At 45.9% G+C, this 7,500-nt stretch overlaps 2 protein-coding genes across 3 annotated transcripts in view; both read right to left on the bottom strand.

The window, feature by feature from the left end:
- Positions 1-7,085, bottom strand: part of LOC109516582 (zinc finger protein 536-like) — a 16,373-nt gene extending 9,288 nt beyond the window's left edge. The window contains exon 1 of one of the 2 annotated variants that reach the window (XM_019871269.1): positions 6,983-7,085. The gene's annotated coding sequence lies outside the window, so the exon portion shown is untranslated. Of the gene's footprint in view, positions 1-4,526; positions 5,583-6,982 lie in introns of those variants that run through there. The other variant, XM_019871268.1, reaches the window with a different exon arrangement.
- An 88-nt stretch (positions 7,086-7,173) lies between these two features.
- arhgef40 (Rho guanine nucleotide exchange factor (GEF) 40) overlaps positions 7,174-7,500 on the bottom strand; it is a 24,474-nt gene continuing 24,147 nt past the window's right edge. The window contains exon 27 of the transcript XR_002168362.1: positions 7,174-7,318. The gene's annotated coding sequence lies outside the window, so the exon portion shown is untranslated. The remainder of the gene's footprint in view (positions 7,319-7,500) is intronic.

Consider the following 7,500-nt stretch of genomic DNA (forward strand, 5'->3'; position numbering starts at 1 on the left):
TGCTGTAGTTTGGCGCCATGCCAGAGAATGCTATCAGCTGGTAGACTGGAGGCTGCCAACATGGCGAAGTGCAAAGAAGCCAAGGCACAAGAGAAAGAAAACACGCGGAGCTTTTACAAAAGATCAACCCAAACCTGCTGTGTGTGCGTGTGTGTGTGTGTGTGTGTGTGTGTGTGTGTGTGTGTGTGTGTGTGTGTGTGTGTGTGTGTGTGTGTGTGTGCGTGTGTGTGTGTGCGCGCGCACGGATGCGTGTGTTTGTGTGTGCATGCGCGAGTGTACATGGCAGCTAAATGTATCCGCAGCATTTTCATAAGCTAGGCTTTGTTCCGCCATGACAGATCTTGCCACCACAGTGCCACCGGCCCAACATGGTGCCGAGCGGCACCCGTAGAGGTGGAAGGAAATCCTCACAGCCCAAACGCCACCGTAAAGGAAGAACGAGGAATTTCAGAACCTTAAAAAAAAAAAAGCCTCAGATGCGAACAAGGTCAGCTCAGGAGATTCCTCCGCTTGTGGGACCTTATGCTGCTCCAATTGTCCATGTACAGTGGTGGGGAGCAGCCAAGTGCAAATACTTTCTCTCTGTATCAGTCGGGTTTTTTTTCAAGAATCAGTACTTTCCCTTAGTATTTATTTTTCAAACAGCGATTTCATTTTACTCGGTATATTTTAAACCAGATGCGTATGTTCTACTCACTTTGTTAAAATAGGCTTCCATGCATCCATTAGCTCTTATGCTCATGAGGGTGTCACTGTTTGGTGAGTGAACGCATGGTCCACTGATGTTTTTTCTTCTTCTTCAGTGTGTAAGTTCATTTAAAAAACAAAAGAGGAATTATTTTGTGCTTTTTTTTTTTGTAATTTATCCAAATGGGTGTTGTTATAAAAACGACCGTATTGGCCCGAATATAAGACGGTGTTTTTTGCATTGAAATAAGACTGAAAAAGTGGGGGTCGTCTTATATTCGGGGTCTAGACATTATACCAATTCACGACGCTAGATGGCGCCAGATATCATTGAAGCGAATGCTGAACTTGACTCCCCAGGCCAAAATAAACCCCTGCCACGAAGAATAAAAATAAAAATAGCGGTAGCACAAAGAAGAAAAATAAAAAATACCGGTAAGAAAGAAAAGAGAAGAAAATAATAGAAGAGATAATTATGCGATAATTATGTAAACTAAAATAATACATTTTAGTTTACATATTTAAATGTTCAGATATTAAGATTTGAATGAGGTAAAATAACATGCTTTTTCTCTCAAATATATTGTTATAATCATTTGTTTCAGATGTACTGCAATTATTTTCTGTATAAAAATTAATTTGGTGTTCAAAAAGTCTTTTTTCAAACTTGAGTCTTGAAAAAGAGGGGGTCGTCTTAAAATCAGGGCCGTCTTATATTCGGACCAATATGGTAAGAGTAAAAATCCTGTTTAACTTTTATAGTATATTTCAAAGACTGTACTTTTTTTCCAACTTCAGTACACTACTTGAATCACATCAGAATCATCCGCAAGTATGTCTACTACTAAGAGTGTGACTACTTTTGTAACAGCACAGGGGCACCACTTATGATGTTCGACACAGAATCATAGTCACTCCTGGACTTTTGTGGAAGCTGGACCTCGAGGGCCTTCTCGCTCCCCCCAACAAAAATCAGCTTTGATTTGCGCTCGTGCTGCGCTTTACGTTCGAAACGTTCATTCCTTCCTCAGTCAATTGTGATGACAATGGCTTGAACAAGGCCACTTCCAAAAAGCTTTGCGGGGGAACATTCAAGCCACAAATGTTTGCGCTGAGTCACGTCATCCGACCACCACCGCAAAAAGCTTTTGCGTGCCTGCAGTAGACGGCAGTACAGTATGTTGTCAACGTCTAAGTATCCCGAGTTGATCCTAAAGTGCAGGTTAGCGCACGTCTGCACGTCGCACCTCCTCTTTGAACACGACAAAGCAGGAATGTTCTCCCGGGTGTCCGACGGAAACCCACCGACGGCTCGGCGCTCCCGCAGAGTCCTTCAAGGTCTAGTGGCTACTAATGAAGCGCAAGGGACTTTTGTTATCTCTTTTTGCAGATTTTTTTTCTTCACAAAAGCGATTTTGAGGGGGACCTTACGTGTACGATGGGAAGCATAACAGCTGCTGCATAAATCCTGCAGTCACCAACTTGGGCTTGGGGGCCACATTTTAAGACTGGACAATGACTTTGGATGGGATTCGGCCATGACATCATTGTGACAACACAATTAGCACATTTAGCGTCGTGACCAACACAATAATGTCTAAATCAAAGATGCGTTTCTTACAGAACCTGAAGATTGCTGACTTTTCTCCTACTCGGTCGGATATGGCAAAGATAAAGAGCTGATAAAGTAGCTAGATGATCTTATTAATTGCTACTTTGATAGAAATCACCATTCATCAAAATCAGTTCAATATAAACCTTTGTGCGCTTCAGTCCCAAGACCCACACGTCACATCTACATTCTGGGACCCGGTTATCCTCGACCCCGATTCAACATTTACGAGTTCAGTCCATCGGATCACGATGAGCTGTCACATCCAAAATGGCGGACGCGCCAACGCTGCCACACAAAGCCGCTTCTTTGCACATACGTCATGGGCCTCTTCACTTTTGTTACTCTCCTTTTTTTTTTTTTTTTTTAAATGGAGCCGAATCGAGTGTTTGTTGGAATTCTAAAAATGCTTTGGAAAGGTGACGGGCCGCAAACTTTCGCATACATTAGACCTGACTAATGTTAATGAATGGACGTCACCCAAATCGCCTTGATGATGTTTTACTGAAAATATGCAAGGATGCTTGAGGGTTCGAAAGCAAAAGAAAAGAAAAATAAGCTACACCGCTAGGAATTCAAATTTCAACTTTTTCCCATTGAAGAAAATCTACTGGGCCAGTGAAATTCCACATCAAGACAAGTTTCACTTCTTAAGTGAATGTCGCCGTTGGTGACAAGCAAGTCGAGCACACTTTGATTCATGGTGTGCTTTTTGCAGTCCACCTTCAGAAAAAAAAAAAAAAAATTCTCCACACTGGAGAGTGACGCCAGCAAAACTTGCTAAATGCTGCGAGGGGATGTCACTTGGGGAAAGCGGACCCAGATTCATTTTCAACAGTAATGTCCTGTTCAAAAGGAAATACCTTGACCTCGTGACCTTTCCCACAAATGTTAAGGAAAGGTGCTAGAAAGTTGAGATTTGACTTTCCCAAGAGTCCCCGTGTCTATACTATGAGCTCTATTTTTGGCTGTTGCTATTTTTCTAAAAATGTCTTTCTCCTGGCTTCTGATTGGCCACCGTGGGGGCCACTTGTTGCTTTGGAACGTAAAGTAGTACATCATCTACAATGGCCCCCGCTAAGAGGGCTGATGAGCAAAAGAGGCTCCAAGTGTCACAATGCAGCCAAACCAGGAGAGGACACACACACACACACACACACACACACAGAGTGCCACCTGGACATCATGCATGTGGCCCCTCAACACAAAGGCCAAAAGGAAGAAGCCTGAATAAAGCGACGTCCTTGACAACCCAGTCAACACAATCGCGCGCACACCTGAACACTTTTTGCTTCGTCCCCCCTCCCCCAAATAAAAAAAAAAGAAAAAAAGCGAATAGAACAGAAAACTGTCAGAAGTCTCATGACCAAAACTCAACCGAGAACATCCTCCTGATTTGCATCAAGATGTAAAAACATTTTAACCCAACAAGAGAAAGCGTCCACAAGGTGGCAAAAAAAAAAAAAAAAAAGCGAGAGAGCTGAACGTAGTCATGTGAGCGACTGGCGGCTCCATTTTGCTCCCCAAATGTTCGAGGGCTGTACAAGAAGGAGGAGGAGGAGGAGGAGGAAGAGGACGAGCCATCACGGATCACATGTGAAAATCTCCACAAACGAATCGAAAGAACTCCAAGTTCCATGTGGACCAGCCCGCACACTTTTCTTCCTTTTTTCTTCTTACGTGCAGCGTCCGGAACAATCGGATTATGCAAGTGTGTGCTCGCGCGCGCCCTGCCTGGCCCCGCAACAAAAGGCTGATCGCCGCAAATCTGCGTGTGTGTGTGTGTGTGTGCGTGCGTGTGTGTGTGTGTGTGTGTGTGTGATCGCAACTCAAGCGCCACATGCAATTTGAGCTGCGGTGACTTCGCTTTCGGTTCGCTCGCGCAACTTGCTCAAAGTTAGCGAAGGCAAGGGGTTGGGGTGGTGGGGGTGGTGTGTGTGTGTGTGTGTGCCCATATGTGACTTGTGTGCCACTCGTATCTCACTCGCAAAAATGAAGCGCGCGCGCGAGGCTCCGCGCACGAAAAGTGTTTTTTCCCAGCACAAAGCGACGAGCCAACAATAAGCTGCAAGAAAAAGCGACCGGGGAGCAAAGTGCACGTCTAGGTGAGTCGGCGCGCACACGCGTACGCACGCACGCACGCGCGCACATACGTGAACACACACGCACATCCATGCACATTTCTCGGGCAGGCAGGCGGCAGCGACGGAAAAACGTTCGTACTTACGCGTGAGCTGGCTCGCAGATTAATGACGCGACACGTCATGATTACGTTCAGCTTGAATTAAATACATTACGACTTGGGGGAAAAATGGAAATCGGGCTTGTGTACAAGCATACGGCGGCTCCCCCTCCCTCCCTCTTTCTCTCTCTCTATCTCTCTCTCTCTCTCTCCCCCCTCTTCTCTCCCTCCCTCCATTCTTCAGGGCGGAGGGCTCCGTGTAGGTTGGAAATGTTAATTATGATCTCAGCACGGGCTCCATTTTACAACAGCGTCGTCCCGCCGTCCCGAATATGGCAGCTGACACGCAGGAGGAACAAGAACAAGAAGAAGCGTCTCAGTTGTCACACGGATGGCGTTGAAGCCACAAGAACTTCTTAAACTGACAATTCGAGAGCCATTTGCGTCTCATTCCGTCTCGCGGGGTCAAAGTGGCAAGCCGGAACTTCGGCTGGCGTGGAATTAAAGAGTCTTTTTACAAGTCACGCTTGTCTGAAAGCACCATTCCCATTTTGGTTGGCGGGAAAGCCAAACGATGTCATGCCTTGCTGGCTTCTGTCGGAAAAACAGGCTGAAAGATGGAATGTCCCACTTCTTGTTCTTGAAGGCTGACTCAATGTCATTTATTTGTCCTAAGATCAAAAGCACACCCCGGTACCCAGTGGCACTGGGTGGCATGTGCCAAGTGTGCTGCGGCAGCACAGGATGCCCCCCCCAAAAAAAAATTTGGGGGGGGGGGCAAACATGTCGAATGGCATGACAAATATGTAAAATATTTTCGGATTTTTAAATAACTCGAGTCGAAGGAGTACGCCGCAGTCGCTCTACGGCGAGTGACGTTCGAATGACATTTTTGGACAAAAGACAAATTCTGAACGGGAACGACAACGTGAGGCCGTCAGCAATACCCGCAAAGAGGCCCCTTACTCGCTGTGCCGGCTCATCAGCACTGGTGGCCTGTTAATTAGTCCATGCAGACAACACAACTTGAAGAAATATTCTGATGACAAGTTGTGCGTCGCTCGTTTCTCTAATGGGGTCTCCTATTGGCAGGCTTGTTGAAAAAATGTCTGCCGCACAACAAAATTAAGCGGACTTATCGATTAAAAAAAACAAAAGACAAGAGGATGAAGAAAAAGGAAAAAAAAAGTACCGATGCTCAAAAGTTGACTGCATATTGAACTAGTTAACATAAGCTAAACAGTCGACCAGCTAATAAACAAGGTGTGATGAAACAATCGACATCTGTTTGAATTTGTTTCTAGGTAAACGGCAAGAACTTGTTCACATGCTGCCAATGGTCATTTCTTACATCAGCAGAAGAATGCATGAATAGTGGAGGTGTCACTGCAAATGGATGTTCATTTTTTTTATCCCATTCAGATCTCAGTTTTGATTGGCACCCATCGACAATGACTGTTCAGGTTATTGGCCTTCTTGGAACTGCCGGTATGTGAAGGGGTCCTTCAACATCACACAATTTTGCAAAGAATGCTTTTTGGTGAAAATGGGATTTAGGGGGTCCCAAACATAACCCCCTCAAAAGTCACTTAGTCGCACCCCTGGAAAATATGGAAAATTGGGTGCACGCTTCTGTCAAGGGCTAGCTTCCAAATTCATTTTAGAAGATGGCAATTTTGGCTTGAAGCCGCCGTTTTTGGGCAATTTCAGGACTCATCATTTGAAAAACAAATTGGCCCAAATCAGCCACAATCAGGAACAGCTCGACTTGACGACTGAACATTGACATTCAAAGATTTCACTCGGATAACCAACATCCTCATCGTCCGAAATTAACAAACACGCGGAGGAAGAGAAAGACCACTCTTCCCCCAGCAGTCGACTACTGGCAAAACAAGTATTAATAGTATCTGGTCTTATGATTGGCCCCTGTACCGCCGTTACCGGTCGACAATGCTCTGTGGAGCAGTCAAACAACCCGCCAAATCGGAAACGCGATTTTCATTCATCTGCGCGGAAGCTACGACGCCAGTTAGCCTCACTATAGCCTCCGCCAGCTCGATTGCCACTCGTCTTCCGACATTCATGTTGACGGGACCACGGACCAAATGGTGGCGTGGAAAGTTCGCAAGTTCCATCTTGCTCGGCAAAATGTTACGTCCAACAAAGCATGATGGCTAACACGGCTTGTCGGAGACAAAAACATGCTAATTACAACTACTACATTCCACGTCATTGCTGTCGTTACGTCAATGTGGTCCATGGGACAAAAAAAGGTCATGGACCGCTTTGACTCCACTTTCAGCACATTACGGTTGACGACAAAAAAAATTGATCGATGCTACAAAATAGATGAGTCAGGCTATTACAAAGCTTTCTTTTTTTTTTTGCATGATGCGCTTTCTGGATTTGTCATGAAAAGTGAACACGAGGCGCCCCTTCATTTGTTTTGTGAACTCTGATCCCGTTTCCAACACGCAAGTTTCACATCGCCTCCTTACCACCCTTCAAAGTGGACACCTGCACGCCTAAAGAGTCCAAACACGTTGCGTGCCTGCGCTGTTCTCCGAGGGTCCGAGCGTGGGTCCGAACTCCTTCCCTGCCCCTACACACACACACACACACACACGCAAAAGTGTGAAGAAGACAAGAGGAAGGGACGACGGACTGATGAAGGTGCGCCGTACTTGCCTGGAGTTGACGAGCTGCTGAGGCCTTCGGGTTCGGATGTGATGCTCGCCACGCATTTGCTGAGATTCCAAATGTCTGTGCTGACACCCGACATATCTGCTGGATGAGCCATTGTGTGCTGCATTTGTGTCAGCAGCCATGCCAGTCTACAAGTGCACACATGTGTACATTTGCCATTGTGTGCCTGTGTGTGTGTGCCTGTGTGTGTGTGTACAATAATGGCATGAGCCGCCGCCGCCTGTGATGCTTTGATTGTTTGCTCCGCTGCAGCAGAAATGCAGCAATTAATATGCAGAGAGAGCGTGAGATACACACACATACACACACA

The sequence above is a fragment of the Hippocampus comes genome, unplaced genomic scaffold (assembly GCF_001891065.2).
Source record: "Hippocampus comes isolate QL1 unplaced genomic scaffold, H_comes_QL1_v1.1 scaffold83, whole genome shotgun sequence".
NCBI classification, from domain to species: Eukaryota; Metazoa; Chordata; class Actinopteri; order Syngnathiformes; family Syngnathidae; genus Hippocampus; species Hippocampus comes.